Below are 12,957 nucleotides of genomic sequence, written 5' to 3'. Positions count from 1 at the left end.
GATTTTGAGATATGCCATTGATGAATGCTTGAGATTTATGATAGTTGATGATGAAATATGAAAGATATGTGAAAGATTAACATGTTTTGTCTTTGAATTTTTGGTGAAATTGAGTAATTAGGGCTAAATTGTGAAAATAAATTTTTGAGGGACTAAAATGTGAAATAAATGAAATTTGAGGACTTGTATTAACATTATGAATATCTGGCCCTAGCATGGATTGTTTAAATTTTATGTATTTTGTGCTTTATGCAATATGGACTAAATTGCAAAAAGTGTAAAATGTTAGGGGCAAAATGGTAATTTTCCCATTTATGTGTTTTTGGACTAAATTGAATAGAATAATAATTAACTAGTTTATTTTGAATATATTTAGATCAAGAACCAAAGAAATCAGAGTTGGATCGAGCAAAAACTAAAATCGTCGATTAATCGCCAATTTCGATTTTCACTGTCCGAGGTAAGTCTATTAGCGATTTAATGTTATTAAATCAGAATATATATATATCTATCATATATTTAATAAGCTGGAATTAATAGTATATAAATCGATTAGAACTTTATGATTTCCATATGTGTTAGCAGAACATATGAATTGAATTAGTTAGATTCAAATTGGTAGTATAACTTACATGTATATTAGCTATGGTATGCTTTAAGCTCAATGAAATGAAACTAATAGTAGAATTTACATGGTTAAAGTTTGAATGTATGATACAAGTTTATTGAGCTGAACTTAATATTATGAATTTCATATATATATGTGTGGTTCGAATATATATTCAAGTTCTTGAGCTGAATTTAATGTATGAATTTTATATACATATGTGGTTCAAATATTAGTTACAAATTCCTTGAGCTGAAGTTAAAGTTTTGAATTATACATATATGTTCGAATGTGTGGTTGCTATGAAGAATTTAATATAATTCAATTTTTACGGAGAAACGAATATTGAGTAAGACTTATGTAATCATAAAGAATTATACGAAAGATCACCTTTGTATATGAGATTTTCAGGCTTTGTGCCTAGCAGGCTTAATGCCTGTGAAATATTTCAGACTTTCCGTCTAGCAGGCTTAATGCCAGTGAAATATTTCAGACTTTACGTCTAGCAGGCTTAATGCCGGTGAAATATTTCAAACCTTACATCTAGCAGGGTTAATGCCGGTGTATCGAATCAGGCTTCAAGCCTAGTAGGCTACGTGCGGGTGAATCTGTTCAATATATGTGTTTAGAAAGTTTATGTTGATTGTCAACGTAATATCAAATGGATTGTAAAAAAAATTAAATAAACATGTATGTATTATGATATATCCTGTTCGATGTTGAGGTAAGTATATTGATTGATTGTATATAAAAATGATATTGATATATATATAAGTATTTGTCAAATAAATATTCGGCCTTATGCTATAGTAATTCAAATTCAAAAGTTTATATAATGTTTATTAGATGTAATGAAATTGTTCTAAGGTTAATAAATGTTTAGATAATAATTATATGTGGTACTTACAGTTTTAATAAATTTACTTAAGGAATTATATGATTTTTATATATTTTTGTTATGCTAAAGACTTACTAAGCTTTATAAGCTTACTTGGTGTGTTTACGTTTCTCTGTTTTATAGACTTTTAATTCAAGCTTCAAGCTCGGGGATCGTTAGCAAAGTTCATCACTCTATTTACTGTTTCAGTATTTAAATGTTTGAACTCAATCTATGGCATGTATAGGTGGATGATATTTTGAATGTCGTATTTTGAAATTTTGTAACTGTAATTAATAGCCATGCGAAAGTGGCTTATTACCTTGCGGTTGATTTTGTTTTCAATGCATATGTTTTGTACTAATGGTTTAAAACCAAGCTTATACTTATGCATATTCGGTCGTGGTTTAAGCTTATGATATATAAATATATGTGATACATATGTCTTGTTTTTTTTTTTGAATTTGTAGATTCGGCTATGGAGTTAGTTATCTAGCCGAATGTACATGTGGTTGAATGACATTTAGTTTGAATGTGTATGGGTTATAATAAATTAGTTGGTATTAGTCAAATATGTCATATACATGTAATATGTTTTGGATTTGGTATTATATGAATTCGGTTATAGGTAAATGGCTTAGCATGCTTTAGATGAAATGGTTGTTAAATTTAGTTCATGAAAAGGTGTTTATATTAACAAAATGTTATGAAATAAATTAGTAATTTGCATATGTATATTGGATTATATGAAATTGAAAATTATGTATAATTTGGTATTAAACTAAGTATGATTTTAAGTATAGTTGACTTGTAAATTGCATATTTGGCTTATTTTTCTTTTAAAATGGCTATAATAATATTTTCATTTGTGCTAGTTGATAATATATAATAATGTATGTTTTAAAACTCTTAAATAATATATTTTATATATAAATATATGTATTTAAAGTAAGTTTGAAATCTATAAACTATTTACTTATACATTCGAGTAAAGATAGTAACGTTAAAATGAAAATTTTTGGGTTTAGTATTTAAAGTATTTCAATTTTAATGGCTGACCAAATAGTAATTGTTTGGATTCTTGAATTCTAATGAACATCTGTTCTGAGTTGTGTTATGTCCGGTAAAGCATCGTAACCTAAATCCAGCGACGGATACGGGTTAAGGGTGTTACACAAGCCCCCTTTAACTCACTATTTTGTGCATTAATTATATCACACAAGATCACTCACCTTAGCAATTAGCTTCCACCACAAACCTCAAGTAAGCTTTTGTTTGCCTTTTTCCTTGCTTGTAGAGGCTCCCAAATGAGTTGGCACTTTACATACACATCAAATACAATACAAAGGCATTACAAAAAGCAGCAAACAATATTAATTCATTTTGAAATCACAAATCAAAGCCTGTAGATCTCTATATCGAAAACTTAGCTAGTTTTGCCGAAAATTTGATTTCACCACTAAAATCTTGTTTCTAAACCTTAATTTCAATCCTAGTATTCCTAAATATCATCTAATTACATATTTAAACCTTCAATTTTGTCCAATCATGTGGATCTCATTTTTCCGAAAAAAATCAAGCTAGATTAATTTTAAAGAGAGGAGATCATTCAAATCTTCCAAAATTACTTAAAGACTTGTTAAATTAGGATTAAAAACCTTCTAATAAGATCAAAATAAATTGAAAATAGCTTTGAAATAGTAATTTAACTTAATAATACGAGATTCACTATTTTCAAGCTTAAAATCAACGTAAAATCAATTGATCTATTGAAATCGTGATTTAATCGATTAAAACTCATTTGAAATGATAACACACTTAGTTTAATGATGAAAAGTCAGAATGTTACCTCAATTTTGCAAAATCGACGTGCTATGGAGCAAATTCAAGTTTGAACGTGTGAAGAAATTTAGAGATATTGAGGTTAAAAACATAAGTATTCTTTGAAATTGAAAGAAGATTTTGTGTTTGGAGAGCTTAGAAATAGAAAAGGATGAACTAATTTCAGGAGAAATGCTTTGATTTGTGTTTGGAAAAATTTTTGAAAGAGATGATAAATGGGATGGAAGAAACGTGGGTGGTTTTAAATAGCTAACTAAATTTTAAAAACTAGGCATTTGCCCAAGATAAGTCACAAAAGTAACATATTTTAATTCCACTCTTAATGCGTTTTTGGATGATTAATTATGTAAATTAGTGAATTTGATGCTCCTAATCCTTTAAAGTCATGTTTCTATACTTAGGAGAGCATTTGGGAGCAAAAGGAGAAAAAAATGAGCCAAAATCGAACAAGTAGAGTTGTTTCGAGGAACCACACGGCCTGGGCATTTCCACACGGGCTGGCCAAATGCCCTTGTGAGCTACACAGGCTAGCCACATGCCCATGTGCTAGCCCGTGTCGATAGTCCACCCTGTTCCCCAAATATGCAGAAAAACCTAATTTTTAGGGTTTCTGAGCATTCTAAAGTTTATAAATACAAATTATAAGAAGATCTAAGTAGGCATTCAGAGAAGATCGAAGAAAAGAATCAAATAATGCCATCGGAATCAACTCAGAAGTGGATCTCCTTCAAGATTGAAGATCTCCATTTAATTTCCTTTGAAGTTTTATTGAGTTTCTTTATATCTTGTTGTTATTCGAACTTTGAGATGTTTTCATATCTTGTTGTTATCCGAACTTTGAGATGTTTTTATTCCAGATTATGAACTAAATTCCCTAGATACCTAGGGAGGATGAAACCTATGATGAATCTTACTATTTAATTTCTATTTTTACGCGATAAATACTTGATTCTTGTTTTCAATTTTGTGTGCTTATTTCATGTTTTAATATTTTTGGGATATTAATTCATGTTTAATATGCTTATTTCAGTAGAGCAAAAGTCCCTGTTTAAGAGTAGATCTAGCATAATTGAGTGGACTTACATGCAATCCTAGAAATAGGATGACATAAATCTACCATATTAGAGTTAAATCTAATAGGGGAATCCATAGATCGAGTTAATGTGACGATAGAGGTTTTAATTAGAAAGAGATTTCAATAAATCAACCTAGAGTCAGTTGTTCTTACTCTTGAAAGAGATATTAATATGATTTAGGGATTTCTACGAATCAAGACACAAGTGAATAAATCGTTTAATTTAGATTCAGAATAATAGTTGAAGTCTAGGTGGATTCTTTCCTGGGTATTGTCTTTCTCATTGGTTATCTTCGATTATTTTCCCATTTCATTCTCTATTGCGTTCGTAGTTAAATTATTTTAGTAATTTTAGATTAAAAACAATCACTCCAATTTGTCGGCTAAATAATAGAAAAACGGTAATTCCTAGTACTTTTAGTCCTTGTGGATACGATATTTTTTACTCACTATAGCTATACTATTATTCGATAGGTGCTCCTTCTTTTGTCTTAATTATAGTTAGTTTAGTGATCATCAAGTTTTTGGCGCCGTTGTCAGGGACTAAAATATTCGGAACACTTGATTTTTATTAATTTAGCCGTTTATTTTTATTGCATTTTATTTTTTTTCTTAGTTTAATTATTGTTTTCTATTTTTTTTGTTTCTGAAAGGTTCCTTTAGTTTATGACTAGAAGAAACCCGTGGGGACCATTATTATTTGATAGTGAGATTGAAAGTACGGCTTGCAGAAATCGTAGAGAAGCAAGGCAGAGTCGACAGAGTATAGTAGACGAGCAAGAGGACGTTATTATTACTGAGGAGGTGGGTGATAATCAGAATAATCAGCTACCTCCTACAGTTGCTGCAAGTCCAGATCCTTCTCCTCGTACTATGTACGATCATGCCAATCCCACTCTAACTGGGGCTAAATCGAGTATTGTGAGACCAACCATTGCTGCGAATAATTTTGAACAGAAGCCGAACACTATTCAGATGGTAAATAATTTGTTCAGTCTGATGGTTTGCAAGACGAAGATCTAAATACTCATTTGGCTAATTTTCTGGAAGTCTGTGATACTTTCAAGATAAATGGCGTTTCTGACGATGCTATTCGATTACGATTGTTTCCTTTCTCATTGAGGAACAAAGCTAAACAATGATTAAATTTTTTACCTCGAGGTTCCATTACCACATCGGATCAAATGACTAAAAAAATTCTGCTGAAGTATTTCCCACCGGCTAAGACAGCCAAGTTAAAGAATGATATCTCTTCTTTCGTTCAGATCGACTTAGAGACCCTACATGATGCATGAGAGAGGTATAAGGACTTATTGAGATTGTGCCCTCACCATGGGTTACCTCTATGGCTACAGGTTCAAACCTTATGCAACGGTTTGAATCCCTCAACTAGGTAGTTAATCAATGCAGCAGCCAGTGGTACTCTGAACAATAAAACACCTGAAGCGACTTATGAGTTTATAGAGGAGATGTCACTAAATAATTATCAATGGCAAGTCTTGAGAACGAAGCCGACGAAAGCAGCCGGTGTTTTTAACTTAGATGCGGTCACCATGTTATCGAATCAGGGGGAACTTTTAAATAAAAAATTGATGGTTTATGTGTTTCTACGCAGGTACATCCAGTGATGCAATGCGATGCAAATGGAGGTGGAATAAATAATCTAGAATATTTACCCTTCGGTCCTAGCATGGAGAATGAGCAAATAAATTATATGGGTAATAATTCTAGGCCTCAAAATAATCCTTATAGTAACACCTATAATGCAATTTGGAGGAACCATCCCAATTTCTCTTAGAGTGGTCAAGGAAATCAAAGAGCACAACCCCCTTTAGGCTTCCAACAACAACCTTACCAGTAAGAGAAAAAGCTGAACCTTGAGGAGATGTTGACGAAGTTTATCTTGGTGTCAGAAACCCGTTTTCAAAATATTGAAGTAGCACTTAAAAATCAACAAGTGTCAATTCAAGGACTCGAGAATCAAATTGGTCAACTTGCTAAACTAATTTCAAAACGACCACAAGGTAGTTTGCCTAGCAAAACCAAAACTAACCAAAGAGAGTAGCTTCATGCAATTACTGTTCGAGATGAAGAAGGGTTAGTTGAATCTGAATCTGAATCGAGGCAAAAAAGTGTGGTAAGTAACGGTAAGGTTGAAGAAAGCCAGAATGAGAAAAAACTGGTTGGTAAAGAATATAAACCTCAAGTGTCATATCCTAACGCAACGAAGAAAGACCACACAAACGAACAATTTGGTAAATTTCTTAAACTTTTGAAAAAATACATATTAACTTACCGTTTATTGAAGCTCTTTCGCAGATCCCCAATTTCGTTAAATTTTTAGAGGAGCTTTTGACAAACAAATGGAAGTTAGATGATTCATCGCATGTGGAGTTAAATGCAGTTTGCTCAGCCATAATGCAAAATAAACTACCCCACAAATTGAAAGATCCAATGAGTTTTACTATTCCTTGTTTAATTGGTAGTTTGAATATTAATAATGTTTTGGCCGATTTAAGGGTGAGTATTAATGTCATACCCTATAAAATGTTTAAGCAATTAGGTATTGGGAAACCTAAACAAACTAGGATGAATATTCAATTAGCATATAGAACAATTAGATTTCCTAGGGGTATTATTGAAGATGTTCTTGTAAAGATTGATAAATTCATATTCCTAGTTGATTTTGTTGTTTTAGACATGGATGAGGATAGTGACGTACCTTTGATTCTAGGTTGGCCCTTTTTAACAACTGCTAGAACTATTATTGATGTGGGTACAAGTGAATTAATACTTCGTGTAGGTGATGACACGATTACTCTCCAAGCTCGTGATTCTATTAAGACATCTAGTGATTGAGATGATTATACGAGTTCTGTTAATATGAGTAACCTTGTGGCTTAAACTTCTTTGCAGGAAACCCCTCAAAAAAACGTAATGGAGCCACGTTCTAGCCTATGCGACACAAACATGATGACTCATGAAGTATGAATGTTACAGATCAATGAACTAAACGAATTGCGGACACATGTCAAGGAGAAACTGAGAATACACAATGCAGAACCAAAACGCCGCTATGATGAGCGTATGGATGGAACGAACCAATTTAAGGTTGGGGACAAGGTACTACTAGATAAAATAGATCCTCGAATTGCCACTTCGGAGCTTGATACAAACGGATAAAATCCCTTTACAGTACTAAATGTCTTCCCATACGATAAAGTCGAGGTAACTCATTCTGAATTTGACACCTTTAAAGTGAATAGTACTCGACTCAAACCTTATTTTGATAATAGAACTGATAACGAGAAAGAAGAGTTTCGACTCTGCGAACCACCATGACCGTGTGAATACGAGGTAACTTGAGCTTAGACTTTAAATAAGCGCTTCTCGGAAGGCAACCCGAGTGTTAACACTGCTAATTTTCTTAATTTATTTCATGATATTTTTAAAATTAATTAATTTTCAAAAAAATATGTGTTTTGACCCACACAGCCTGGACACACGAGCGTGTTCTTGGCTGTATGGATCCTGAGACTTAATTTTTTCAAACATCGACTGAGACACGACTTACAATAGTCCACATGACCGTGCGACACGACCGTGTGAAACCTGGAGCTAATTTTTTAATTTTTAAATCAAGTTAGAGAGTTAATGAGTAAGGCACATGGTTGTACGAGGCACGACCAAGCCACACGGGCTTGTGGTCATTCACACGGGCGTGGGAGAAGTGAAGAAGGTTGCACACGGCAGTGTGCCACACGGCCTGGACACAAGAGCATGTCCGAGGCCGTGTGAAGACTAGACCTATATTTTTAAAACACACACGGGCGTGTGACACAACCGTGTGGCCCAACACGGGCCCTTACACGACCATATCACCATTTTAAAACCCTAATCCTCTTTTCATTTTTTGTACTTTGTCTTCTTCTTCCAACCTTAACCCTAGCGCCCTCTCCCATTCCGACCTCCGTCTCTCCCTGTCAACAGTCCGTCACCCCTCAAATTCTCCCTTTCGGCTTTCTTGCACCAAACCCACCCCCTCTTCCCCAGACCACCACGCAATAACCCCTTCCCTCACATCTCCCTTTCTCTGCCTCCCATCAATCCGCACCACCCCACACACCCCCATGACCGTTTCTTTACCCCCGTCACAGAACACACACTCACTGACCCCAACAACCCCCTCTCCCCAACCCTTCTCCCTTACGCAGACCATCAACACCGCGTGACCTTCAGAGCTCCGGCCACCTACCGTTGGTTCCCCACTGTTTGCCCCTAATTTGTTTTTATTTTTATTTATTTGATTATTATCCTTACTTGTTTTTAATTTATTTTTATTTTATTCATATATTCTCATTATTATTTATTTATTTTATTCTGCTTTGATTTTAGTTTTCTTTTAGTAATTATTTATTCACTGTATTTTATTCTATTGTGTTCCTCATACTTTTTTTATTCCATTTGGTTTTGTTCTGTTCATGCATATTATTTTTAGTTTAGTTTGATTCTTACAGGCCTCTTATTATTTTTAGTCCTATTATTCTTGATTGGTTAAAACTACGTCCTACGTCTTTTGGTACTTTTACATTCTAATTCTTGTTTATAGTTTGTTCCCTATCGATTTATTTAATTCGTTTACTCATTGATGTTACCTTCGATTATCGCATACAATATTGGCTTGCTCCTATTATGTTCGGTTCATCTGTCTGTTTCATTTTATTTTAATACTTGATTGTTTGATTTTCGTGCAGATTCATCATGGCGAACACTTGCAACAAGTCCAAGGTCGTCGTTTCTGCTTCGAAAAAGTGGAAGACACCTGGCGCGACCTCCTCCTCGAGCACCACCAGGCCCGCCACCCTTATCTCTGATTTTCAGTAGGTCTCCAAGAGGACTTATTTCAGTTACTTCGATTACAACCACTCGACTTAGGCCGATGTATTGATTGGGTAGCTTTGGAGCAGGTCTAGTTAGCTAATCTTGTTCAAGCCTTTATTACCACAACCCCATGGGACCAGTTCTTCTCTATCATCGAGCCCATATACATGGAGCTGAATTTGGAGTTCTGCTCCATATTTACTCTCCAGCAAGTGATGACGGCTCATGACGAGCCGGACACCATCACTTCGGTGGCTTGGTACACTATATGAGTGTCCCTAAGTTCGGCATTACTTTGGGACTATATATTGAGGAGTTTATGAGTGGTGAGAACTTCCTTCGCCTACACCGGCACATCCACTACTCGCCATCTAGTTGTTGGACAAATCTTACAGTGAGTATGGCACCTTATGACGCGAGTTGCTCGAAGGCGACTTCACTCCCTTTGGCTTTACGGTATATTCATGCCCTTTTAGCTCATACTTTGACCGGTAGGAGAGAGAGCATTGGAGTCGTCAGTACTACTGATGCATATTTTTTATGGAGCATGACCACAGGGCATATTTTTGATTTAGCCTACTTCATCGCCCTCGCCTTCCGCCATCAGACAGACCACAACAGGAAGATCCTATCCATTTAGGCCCTTATGTGACTCGACTAGCTCGACACTACGGTCTCCTCTACACAACAGAGTAGTCCTCTACTCTTACACTCGCCAGTCAGATGTCCCCACAAGGAATATCTAGCATGGCTCATGTGAGGATGATCGAATGGCTTTGTGGAGTAGATCTACCTCAGCACCGGTTATTTCATTCTGACTCTCAGAATGAACCTGAGGACTTCACTGATAATGTTCCTTTACATCACGAGAACCCACCTCATCCTCCACCTTCGAGTCACTATCATGTTTCTTTTGCTGCTACTTTAGCAGATCTTTTTGAGCGGTTCACTCGCTTCGAGTAGCACTATTTCCATAGGTTCGACAGTATTAACACGACATTACAGCAGATCTGTCAGCATTTCCATATCTCCTTTTTAGCGCCTACGACTCATGACACCGACGCTTCTGATGATGAGGACCATTAAGTTTATTTGTTTTATTTTTATTTTTATTTTTCTTCTTATGTTATTGTTATTTTCTTAGACTTATTTCATTTTTATCTTTTGAACTATATTTTTATTTTTTATGGTTGTTTCTAATCGAGTTAGTAACTCCATAATCTTTTTCACTATTTGTGTTTATTTTCTTATTAGTTTGCCCGAAATCATGCACTACATCTAGATTTAACTAGAATTCTATTTTTCACTATTCTAGAGATTACATCAAATATTCAGGGTAGTTTCAGTTTTCTCCCTCTCTCATGATATTCTGTTTATACTGTGATTATATTTGTTTGTACATAGAGGACAATATACATCTTAAGTGTGGGGAGGTTATTTATATAATTATTAGAAAATCTTTAAATTATGTCTTGTGTTTAAGTAATTTTCTCATGTTTTTATTACAATGAATTTTTATCAATTTGTGATTTTTATTGATGTGTTTTAGATTAAATTCATAGATATTTGTGCATTGGTTGTTTTAAACTTTAAGACATGAGAGAATGAAGCATGTTAAGTTTATTTTCAGAATAAAAAATTTTAGGTTGTTTTCTTGAATTAAGGTATTACCTTGAAGTTTTAAATTTACAAGTTTGACATAAAAAACCATGATTTTTTTGTGAGATTTTGAGCCTTTAGAGCATACAAGTTTTAGAGCATACAACTTTTGCTTGTTGAGAATTTTTCCTGTTTTATTGACTCCCTTTTTATCGAGATTTGATTGGGTTAATTGCCTAATTAAGCCTTTTGTTTAATTTGTTGAATTAATTATTATTTGCTAATTGAGCTTGAACAATTAAATTCATATTTTGAGAAGAAACTCGTGTTATTCTTGAACAGTTCTCGATTGATGTAATTGTTTTTAATTCAGCACTTTTTTATTTTTCTAGTTTGGTAATTTATCAATTCGATCTCGATTTTAACCAACTTTTTTAGTCTTTCTCCACACCCTTAACCTAAGCCCCATTACAACCTCTTAAAGACCTTTTGATTTGTATATGATCTTATTTTATAGTGGTGGAAATTTGATTTTCATGCAAGCCTATAGTAATGATTTTTTATGTTTGACTATTGAGTGTTTATTCTTGAACCTTAAACACTTGACTGATTTGAGTGAATCTTTTGTGAGGATGTCAATTCTTGTCAATTTTAAATTAAAGATAATTACTTAGATAAGGGGAAATACCTATGTTTTCATGCTTTAAAAATGTTTGACTTGAATTGTTTGAATCTTTAGTGCTCTTTTAGTTGAATTATCAAAGTATGATTATTTGTGAATTATGACGAAACATCATTGATGAGAATTATAAGTTGAGAAAGATTAATTTTAATTGTGAGTTGAGAATTTTGCTTGAGGACAAGCAAACGCTTAAGTGTGGGGATATTTGATAAGTTACAAAAGTAACATATTTTAATTTCATTCTTAATGTGTTTTTGGATGATTAATTATGTAAATTAGTGAATTTGATGCTCCTAATCCTTTAAATTCATGTTTCTATACTTAGGAGAGCATTTGGGAGCAAAAGGAAAAAAAATAGCCAAAATCAGACAAATAGAGCTGTTTCTAGGACCCACACGGCCTGGGCATTTCCACATGGGCTGGCCACACATCCGTGTGAGCCACACGGGCTGGCCACACGCCCATGTGCTAGCCCGTGTCAATAGCGTACCTTGCTTCTAAGATACGCCGAAAAACCAAATTTTTAAGCTTTCTGAGTATTTCAAAGTCTATAAATACAAATTAAAAGAATATCTAAGTAGGCACTCAGAGAAGATCGAAGAAAAGACTCGAAGAACGCTATCGAAATCAACTCGAAAGTGGATCTCCTTCAAAATTGAAGATCTCCATTTAATTTCCTTCGAATTTTTATTGAGTTTCTTTATGTCTTGTTGTTATCCTAACTTTGAGATGTTTTCATTCCAGATTATGAACTAAATTCCCTAGATACCTAGGGAGAATGAAACCTATGATGAATCTTATTATTTAATTTATGTTTTTATGCGATAAATACTTGATCCTTGTTCTTAATTATGTATGTTTATTTCGTGTTTTAATATTTTTGGGGTATTAACTCATGTTTAATGTGCTCATTTCAGTAGAGCAAAAGTCCCTATTTAATAGTAGATCTAGCATAATTGAGTGGAGTTGCATGCAACCCTAAAAATAAGACAACATAAATATACCGAATTAGAGTCAAATCTAATAGGGGAATCCATAGATCGAGTTAATGAGACGATAGGGGTTTTAATTAGAAAGAGATTTCAATTAATCAACCCAGAGTCAGTTTTTCTTACTCTCGAAAGAGATATTAACATAATTTAGGGATTTATACAGATCAAGACACAAGTTAATAAATCGTTTAATTCAGATTCAGAATAATAGGTGAAGTCTAGATGAATTCTTTCCTAGGTATTGTCTTTCTCATTGATTATCTTTGATTATTTTCCCATTTTATTCTCTGTTGCGTTCGTAGTTAAATTAGTTTTGTAATTTTAGATTCAAAACAATCACCCTAATTTGTTGGCTAAATAATAGAAAAACGGTAATTACTAGTACTTTTAGTCCTTGTGGAT

The 12,957-nt window shown here is 33.8% G+C and overlaps 1 non-coding gene across 1 annotated transcript; it reads right to left on the bottom strand.

Moving 5' to 3' along the window:
* Nucleotides 1-5,633: 5,633 nt before the first annotated feature.
* Nucleotides 5,634-5,740, bottom strand: LOC121222811 (small nucleolar RNA R71). The gene has a single exon (XR_005920182.1). It is a non-coding gene; the product is annotated as a small nucleolar RNA R71 (small nucleolar RNA).
* Between the last annotated feature and the right edge of the window lie 7,217 nt (nucleotides 5,741-12,957).

Source organism: Gossypium hirsutum, chromosome D10 (genome assembly GCF_007990345.1).
Source record: "Gossypium hirsutum isolate 1008001.06 chromosome D10, Gossypium_hirsutum_v2.1, whole genome shotgun sequence".
Taxonomy (NCBI): Eukaryota; Viridiplantae; Streptophyta; class Magnoliopsida; order Malvales; family Malvaceae; genus Gossypium; species Gossypium hirsutum.
The sequence above is the reverse complement of the archived record's forward strand: the minus strand, read 5'-3'. Positions and strand labels throughout refer to the sequence as shown.